Source organism: Priapulus caudatus, unplaced genomic scaffold (assembly GCF_000485595.1).
Source record: "Priapulus caudatus unplaced genomic scaffold, Priapulus_caudatus-5.0.1 Scaffold697, whole genome shotgun sequence".
In the NCBI taxonomy this organism is placed as follows: Eukaryota; Metazoa; Priapulida; class Priapulimorpha; order Priapulimorphida; family Priapulidae; genus Priapulus; species Priapulus caudatus.
The window spans coordinates 124956-133960 of record NW_014577758.1 but is presented as its reverse complement, the minus strand read 5'-3'; the positions used below and the strand labels follow the sequence as shown (position 1 = coordinate 133960).

The following is a 9005-nucleotide window of genomic DNA, read 5'->3' as shown; positions in this document are numbered from 1 at the left end:
AAATCAATCACGAGTATTGCGAGGCGGAATCTTATTCATGACGCTTAACGGCGACGAAACTAGCTTCAATCGGTAAACATGCTAAACAAGCGCGATTTCTAGCGCGAACATTGCCCTACGTCATACGGGTGCAAGCGACTCTCAGCGTCAAACAGCCGCCGAGAGTTCAGTTGCTGGTCCCGCAGCCCGCTGGGGGGGACTAGCTGCAAGGGTGGCGTGTGTGATGGGTTTACTCACGATAACGTCGAGGTGCGGACGTACCTGCGGGGCGGTCGTTTAACTAGTAACAACTTATCCAAAATTACGTCTGGCCATGATATACCAACGGGCACCCGATGATTTCCAATCGCGCCAGTTAGAACAGTCCACGAGGCATTATTAGCACTAATGCATTATAATCGATGAGCGGGCATGATAAGAATATAATCTCGTTATAATTATGTCGTATTATTAAATAAATTACTAATGCTATTACTAAAATACTCTTATAGTAATATGTTACATCCGCCATGTAATAAATAGAATGTAATAGAATGGCGTCGTGTTAATATTATTAATTTATATTTTATTTTATTTATAATCCAGGGGTACGGCGGGAAATGGGGGCCCGCCCCCCCACTTTTTTGGCAGAAATATATAGGTCGTATATGTATTTTGTATGAATCGGAAAGAAATGCCAAGAAAGAAAGAGGCGGAATTTAAGCAGAGGAGAAGGAGGAGAATGAGCGAAAGGAGCAGTGTTTATATCCACATTTTCAGTCTGCCTACTAGGAAAATTACAAAGGTTTGACGAAGTGCCCTCTTAGCCTTACTCTATAGCAAACAGACATGCACAGCGCCCGTATTTGCCCAATACCGTGGCGTGACTTCCGGGGCCTTGATCCTGTGCTTCGGAGGCTCGATCGAGGGTCGACTTAGTACGTTACTTGCATATGCACACCCCCACTGCTACTTATACTGCACTACTGCACGCCGTACGCACAGGCTTAATGTACGCGCAGCAGCGCAGAGGCCTAGACGCACGCGCCTGAATAACGAGAGAGCAGTATATTCCGGACCGTAACCCAAGTACGTTCCGGCAGTAACCTGGGGGACATAGACCTATTGAGCGTCTAGTTTTAGCAGGGCTTGTAACAGGATTTGTTTATTTCAGGGGCGGGGGGGTCTCACCGTAACCCAATACTTGCGAGCACGCGAACGGAGGGTCTGGGGGTAGGGCCAGGAAATATTATTTGTGAAATTAGACCCCCTCAGATTGTGTTCTGCGCGAGCAGGGGGGGGGGTCGGACCCCTGGACTTCCCCCCTGTACACGCCCCTGTCTTTATGTATCATTATTTTAAATATTAAAGGCGTTCCTTTTTTCTTTTAGTGTTTAGTTTTGCACTTTAGTCTCAAGTGCTTTTTAATAATAAATAGTTGATGTATTCTTTAATGTAGATATCCTAGCAGCTTGTTTTTAAGGCAAAACTCTTGTCAGCAACACTGGAAGATAAACTAAGATAAAAGCTAGTCGAGTGATGTTTTAGAGTGTTTAAATATCATTCAGCAATGTTTTAACTTTATGACTGATTACCAGGTTGAAGAAAATGGAAAAGTTCTGTACGCCCTGAAAAGATTCACTATTTCATATTCTTTTATTCCTCATTACATGTTATTCATTATTGATGCAAATTTATTATACTTCACTATAGTTGACATGTACTAGGGAGCATGTCACTTTGAATATGGTGTTATTTCCGTTGTTCTTCCATAAAAGATTTGAAATTTTTCACCTTCGATGTGCCACCAGATCGCTCCATTTCAGTTGCACAATTTAGAAAAGCACCACCCCGCGTCGGTCACCTGGATCCCTCGCTCTGGGGTTCGCCGCCGAATAACTGTCAGTCCCGGCGCTATGGTCGGCTCTCATTTCTTCAAGTTGGGCCCCCCCACTTTGAAAACTCGTGCGCCGCCCCTTGAATCATATATATTATTATATATATTGCGGCGTGTGTGTTTGTGATATATATTAAATGATATATATATATATTATATACTATAATATGGTGTGTCGTGGTGTGTGTGGGCGTGTGTGTGTGTGTGTGTGTGTGTGTGTGATGTGTGTGTGTGGCGTGGCGTGCTAGTGTGTGCGTGGCGTGCGTGCGGGTGATTGTGCTGTGCGTGTGGAGCCGTTTCGTTTGCGTGCGAGATGCCCGTTGTGTGCGTGCTGCTGTGCGTGTGCTTGCTTTGTTTGTGTGTGTGTGTGTGTGTGGTGTGTTGATGTGTGGTGGTGTGCGTGTGCGTGTGCTGTGCGGTGCGTGTGCGTGTGTTGTATGTGCCGGAGTTGTGTTGCGTGAGTTGTCTGTTTGTGTGCCTGTGTTTGTTTGTATCTGGGTGGTGTGTGCTGCTGTGTGCGTGTGTGTGCGGTGAGTTTGTTTGTTTGTGTGTGCTGCTACCTGCGCTGTACAAGATAGCGGTTTGGTGTTTTGCATGGCACGTATGTTGCTATTATTCCCGACGGTAATAGGTCTATGTAATTTTATATAAGTGTTCAAACTAATTGCGATTGTTGAACAGCCTCGCCTTCCTGATGTTGCAGCGAGAGTGTGGTGTGTAACTCTGAAGTGTCGCATATTATATCGCCTCATTTATTCGCCTCATGTCGCATTGCTCATGGTCGCCATGGTCGCAATCCTATGTTCGCCTCATGCTCCTAATCCTGCATTGTCGCCTTCATGTGCGCAATCTCTATGTATGCGAGCGCAATTTATGTCTTCCTATGTCGGCAATGCCTCATTCGCCTCATGTCGCATCCTCATTGTCGCCTCGATGTCACAATTCTCATGTAATTTCCTCATGTCGCCTCTGTCCGTGTATATCTCTTCAGTCGCCTCATTGTCGCTAATCGCTCATGTCGCTCATTCGCCAATCTCATGTCCCCACCAATCCTCATGGTCTTCTTTGTTGCAATGTGCTATGCTGCTCATGGTATCTAGATCCCGTGCATGTCGGCTTCATGTCGGCAATCCTCAGTCGCCTCTTGTCGGCGAATGCTTCTCATGTCGCAGATCCTACATGTCGCTCATGTCACAATCCTCATGTCGCCGCGTGGGTCGCAATCATCAGTGTTCGCCTCGTCGCAATTCCTCATGTCGGGCCTCTATTGTCTGCAATCCTATGTTCGCCTCATTTCGCAAATTCCTCATGTCGCTGTTCATGTCGCAATCCTCTGTCGGGCCTCATGTCGCAATCCTCATTGCGCTCATGTCTTGTGTGTTGTCATGTCTATCTATATATATGTTCGCCTCATGTCGCAATCCTCTATCGTGCCGTCATGTCGCAATCCTCAGGTGTCATTCGCAACCTGCTATCTCGTGTCGCTAATATTTTCGCCTATGGTCGCAATCCCTCATGTCGCTCATGTCGCACATCCTCATGTGGGTGTGTGTGCTTGAGAGTGTGTGTGGTTAATTGTGCGCAGATCCTCATTCGGTCGCCTCATGGTCGCAATTCCTCATGTCGCCTTCATTTTGTCGCTATCATGTCGCCTCAATGTCGCAATCCTTTCATAGTATCATTGTATGTGTCGCATAAATATTCATTCCTAGTTTCATTTGGGCGCATCTCATGTCGCCTCATGTTGTTCGATCCTCATGTCGCTCATGTTCGCAATCCTGATGTCGCCTATGTCGCACATTATGTCTTTCCTCATGTCGCAATCCTCATGTCGCTCATGTCGCAATCCTCATGTCGCCTCATGTCGCAATTCCTCATGTCGCCTCAGTGTCGCAATCCTCATGTCGCCTACGTATGTCGCACATCCTCATGTCGCCTCATGTCAGCAATCCTCAGTGTCGCCTCATGTCGCCAATCCTCATGTCAACCTTCATGTCGCAAGATCCTTCATGTCGCCTCATCTGTCGCAATTCCTCATGTCGCTCATGCTCGCGATCCTCATGTCGCCTCATCGTCACAATCCTCATTTGGTCCCTCATGTCGCAGAATCCTCATGTCGCCTCATGTTCGCAATCCTCATGGCGCCTTCATGTCGCAATCCTCATGTCGCCTCATGATCGCAATCCTCATGTCGGCCTCATGTCGCAATCCTCATGTCGCTTCGCTGCTCGCAGATCCTCATGTCGCCTCATGTCGCAGTCCTCAATGCTCGCCCTCGTTGTCGCAACTCCTCATGTGCCTCATGTCCGCAATCCTCATGTCGCCTCAGTGCTCGCAATCTCATGTCGCTCATTGTCGCAAATCCTCATGTCGCTTCATGTGCATCCTCATGTCCGCCCATGTCGCAATCCTCATGTCGCCTCATGCTCGCCAATCCCTATGGCTCGCTCATGTCGCAATTCTCATTCGTATTTCGTATATCAATGAATTCAAAACGTAAATCATCGCCATGCTTGCGCGAGTAACGTACTGTGACGGAATTTCGGCTTCCTCTTACGACCCGCGGCGGGTGTCACGGCCCAACCAGGCTTCGCCGGTAGTTGGCACGGGCGATGAGAGATAAGCGCGAGATAGATGTAGGAGTAGATGCATGGACCGGTCGGGTCCCGATTTATTGCCTAGAGTATGGCCGCCGCTCGGCCGGACACGGCGTCGCTCCCACCATCTCGCTTAGAGGTCGCACCGCTGACCCACCAGATGCGCACACACGTAGACATTACACTCAAGCTTACAGTGCTCCCTCTTTCTATAGGCACTTTACGTCGATCTCGTTCACCATTAAACACATACTAGTTAGTGAGTACTAGCCTCAGCACACCATTGAACGGCTCGAACGCCGGTAGAATTTTACGCAGTCTGTGCAACCATCACAAACACGTACTCACTCCCCTGCTGCCTTTACGTCGATCGTTCACATAAACACTACTAGTAGTAGTACTAGCCTCAGCACACCATTGACGGCTCGAACGCACGGTAGAATTACGAGGCTGAACCCATCACAAACACGTACTCACTCCCCTGCTGCCTTTACGTCGATCGTTCACATAAACACTACTAGTAGTAGTACTAGCCTCAGCACACCATTGACGGCTCGAACGCACGTAGATTATTACGAGGCTGAACCCAATCCAAATCACGTACTCAGCTCCGCCTGCTCTTGCCTTTACGATCGAATCGTTCACATAAAACGACTGCACTAGGTGTATGTACTAGCCATCAGCACACCATTGACGCTCGAACGCACGGTGTAGAATATATGAGCCTGAAGCCCATTCACAAACACGTACTTCATCCCTGCCTGCGCCTTTACGTCGATCGTTCACATAAACACTACATGCTGCTAGATTGGATCACATTCGCGTTTAAGGTGTGTTGAGTGTGAAAAGTTGATCACGCGCGCTAACCTGCGGTAAGCCTATATGCTTGATCTCGTAAACTACAGATGTTATTCGAGTAATTGCATGCTAAATGTATAGTGACTATACGCTCTGGCAATATTTCATTTTACAGTGACATGGTGCGTAACTAACAAATTGGACATGGACATGTGCAGGGAGATGAACTTATACGCCATTGACAAGAATATCATGCTAAACATCGATTGTGTTGAGGTAGAAATATCTATGAGACCGCTTACGTTTTATGAAAGATAATTCCGCACGTCAGTAACGTTTCAGTTCAGCAAAACTCTTGAAAATATATCATCTCTTGACACAGAATATATACATAATTCTCACTTCGTGCACAAATGGTTTACACTCGTGATTTTGCATGCGTCCAATACGTCATTTCGTCCGCAAGCGAGATTATACTACATGAAAATAGAACAGATCCATAGAGTATGTAATTCCGTTTTCGTTTTCTAGCGCGAACATGTCTTCGGCTGCATGCGGGCGATCGAGGATACGGATGCAGACATCATCAAGCTACGGCCGGAGGAGGTGTATATTGCTGCGACGCGGTATATGATGGAACCATTGACGAGAGAAGAATTTAATGGTAATTACGTGTGATCGCGTACTGTTCAGTTACTCCCGTACGTGTGCGTACAATTAGCGTACTGTGACTAATGGTGTGATGTGTATTCACGAACGCTTGTGTATTTGGCAGCAAAACCTTACAAGTACTTGGCCGTGGCCATAGCAAAGGTAGCATCCGGAGTGACCAGCATTAACGATATCAAAGATAAGCGGTCGTGCCACGCCGGGGCCGTTAACGACCCTGCAGGTTGGGACATGCCGTTGTCGCTGCTTGCCAAGAACAAGAAGATGATCGTGGCGGCATGTCACGACGACCTCAAGAACGCGCACCAATACTTCAGCGGAAGCTGCGCGCCGGGAAATTGGGCAAACGACGTGTATAAGCGTAAGTATTTGGATGTACAGTAGAACCGCTACGCATTGCATGAAGTGAACGGAAATTATGAACCGTTGTGACCGCCATAGACACATACGACCCCGGGTGCTCATCGGCGATCAATATGATATATAATATAGAAAAATTGGATGCGTGCGATGTAGCTTTCCTCAAGGACACGACAGTCGACGAGAACGTCGATGGCAGAAACCAAGATGATTGGGCAAAGAATTTGATTAAAAGCGACTACAAGTACCTTTGCCGGTATGCTGTTATCTTGGACAATGCTTTCACTGCGCAACGCAGAAAATTTCAAGATGGCGCGCTCAATACTTGTCGACTCCCTCGGTACCTACTGGTATATGCTTACATCTAGGGACGGCCAAGTCAGCGATACGGGTGCTAATTGTAACGCCGGTTTGACGCCGAGCAATCGCCTGCTGACGTTTGATCAGAAGCCGTACGAAGACAGGTGGATCATGATAGATCTGCTGAAGACGGCGCACGACTACTACTACAGTAAGCACAGCTTGCCGCTGTCATAAAGCTTGATGCTTCACGCCTGATGCTCCACGCATGTAACGTTTGCCTCCCTTCGCCCACATCCTTCACCTGTTATAAGCACAGCTTGCCGCTGTCACATAGGCTGGTGCTTCTTAGCTCCACATACGCCACCCTCCTTTTCCCGCCCACATTCTTTGCTGCACCTGCTTTGAGGGCAGCTTCACCGTGCCGTGGAAGCATCACAAGTGATGTTGATGAACAGATTGTGAGAAACTGTTAGATTCTTACGGCGCGACACTCGGCGAAGGTTAACTGTGAGGGTGGGAACGGTTGTTTTCCTGGGATTGGATCACATCTGGGAAGCAGGAAATACCTGATGAATTAATAATGATTTGAGGATAGACGTCAACCGGAAACCTCAAAACGGAACTGCGATTTGGTTAATTAACCGGGATCTGGGAAATGGTACATTTTTTACTTGAAAACCCTAGCCCCCCCCCCCTGCTTCTACTAACGTTTAATGCTCATGCGGTGACAAATTTAACACTCCGCTCTGAGTTCACATTTATTCTGAGTTGGTGCGTTTTATGCCTACTTTTAAATACTAGCCTACTTACCTGTATGGTAAACCCTAATTACTTATACACGGTGTTTGCACGATAGTTAATTAACTTTTTTTCGATCTCTGTAGCTACCACCCAGGAATCAGGTGAATTCCAGCTGTACGGATCGCCGTACAGCACCACCGACACTATGTTTACGGACAGCACCACCGAACTAAGCGAGCTCGCCTCCAACGCCACCTGGTACGAGGATTTCCGATACTTCGACAACGGCGAATTCGTTCGAACATTAAATGAAACTGATCCCGATGACTGCCGAGCCCCATACAAACACGCAGGTACGCGCACACACAACCAAACAAGCAAACCTGATGTTCGGCCCGGGTATAATTTCTTGACAGGAACGACCACTGGATTAACGGAATCCACACGCAACTCCTAAGACGAAACGACAAAGTAACGGTGTTCACACCGGGTATGCCGGGGCTTTTATTACACACCGTTGACCATCAGTCCAGCGGCAGATAAAACACACCCCGTGATCATACGTTACTTTGTGCTGAAGGCCCGGATGCAGTAATGAACAGTGCTTAGCTAGTCGGCTACACCCCAATGGTCAGCTAGCAGGGCGGACAAGCCACCAGCAGCTAGAGAGCAGTGGGAGGGTGCGAGCTTCCCTGACTGAGCCAAGCTGGCTCTGTGTTGCTTCGGAGCCGGACGCCGCAGCTTATATACAGCCGTGGGACATCACGTGGTCACAGTCATGTGACCCCCACGTGTGACATGCATTTGTCCCGTCCAATTAAACCATAGGTCAAGTGGTGTAGCATGTTTTTCCTTTCCAATCCGCTGCTAGGCCACGTGGCTACGAAGCCGTACGTCTCCAAGGTTGAAGTATTGCTGACGCATGCTATAGTGTATGTTGTACGGCGGGTCGAATTCGCTACAATAGCATTAGTATTTATTTAATATATCGACATAATTATATCGATATATTATTATCATCATCATTATTATAATTATTAGTGCTATTAAATGCTCGTGACTGTTCTACTGCGGATTGAAATCATGGGTGCCGGTTCTATATCTGCCAGGTAATTTTGGATAAGGGTTAGCTGAGCGTTAGCTGAGTAACCACGACGTAAACTACGACGTTAGATGAGTCAACACACACGCCACGCCTTGCACGCCACACTTGTACCTTGCCCCCCCCCCAGCGGGCTGCGGCCAGCACTGTATCTCGTCGGCTGTTGACACTCTCGCGCGCACCCTAGACGTAGCAATTGTCGCGCTAGAATCGCGTTGAAAGCATGTTACGATGAGCTAGTTTGCTTGGCTTCAAGCGTCATGATAGATTCCCCTCTAATTGATCTCGTGATTGATCTGCTAGATTGGATTACATTCGCGTTTAAGGTGTATTGAGAGTGAAAAGTTTATCACGCGCGCTAACCTGCGGTAAGCCTATATGCTTGATCTCGTAAACTACAGATGTTATTCGAGTAATTGCATGCTAAATGTATAGTGACTATACGCTCTGCCAATATTTCATTTTACAGTGAATTGGTGCGTAACTAACAAATTAGACATGGAGAGGTGCAGGGAGATGAAGTTATTCGCCAAGGAGAAGAATGTCTTGCTAAACATCG

The 9005-nt window shown here is 47.5% G+C and overlaps 1 protein-coding gene across 1 annotated transcript in view; it reads left to right on the top strand.

The window, feature by feature from the left end:
• LOC106812885 (melanotransferrin-like) overlaps nt 1–9005 on the top strand; it is a 74308-nt gene that overhangs the window by 34138 nt on the left and 31165 nt on the right. The gene's annotated exons all lie outside the window — the stretch shown is intronic.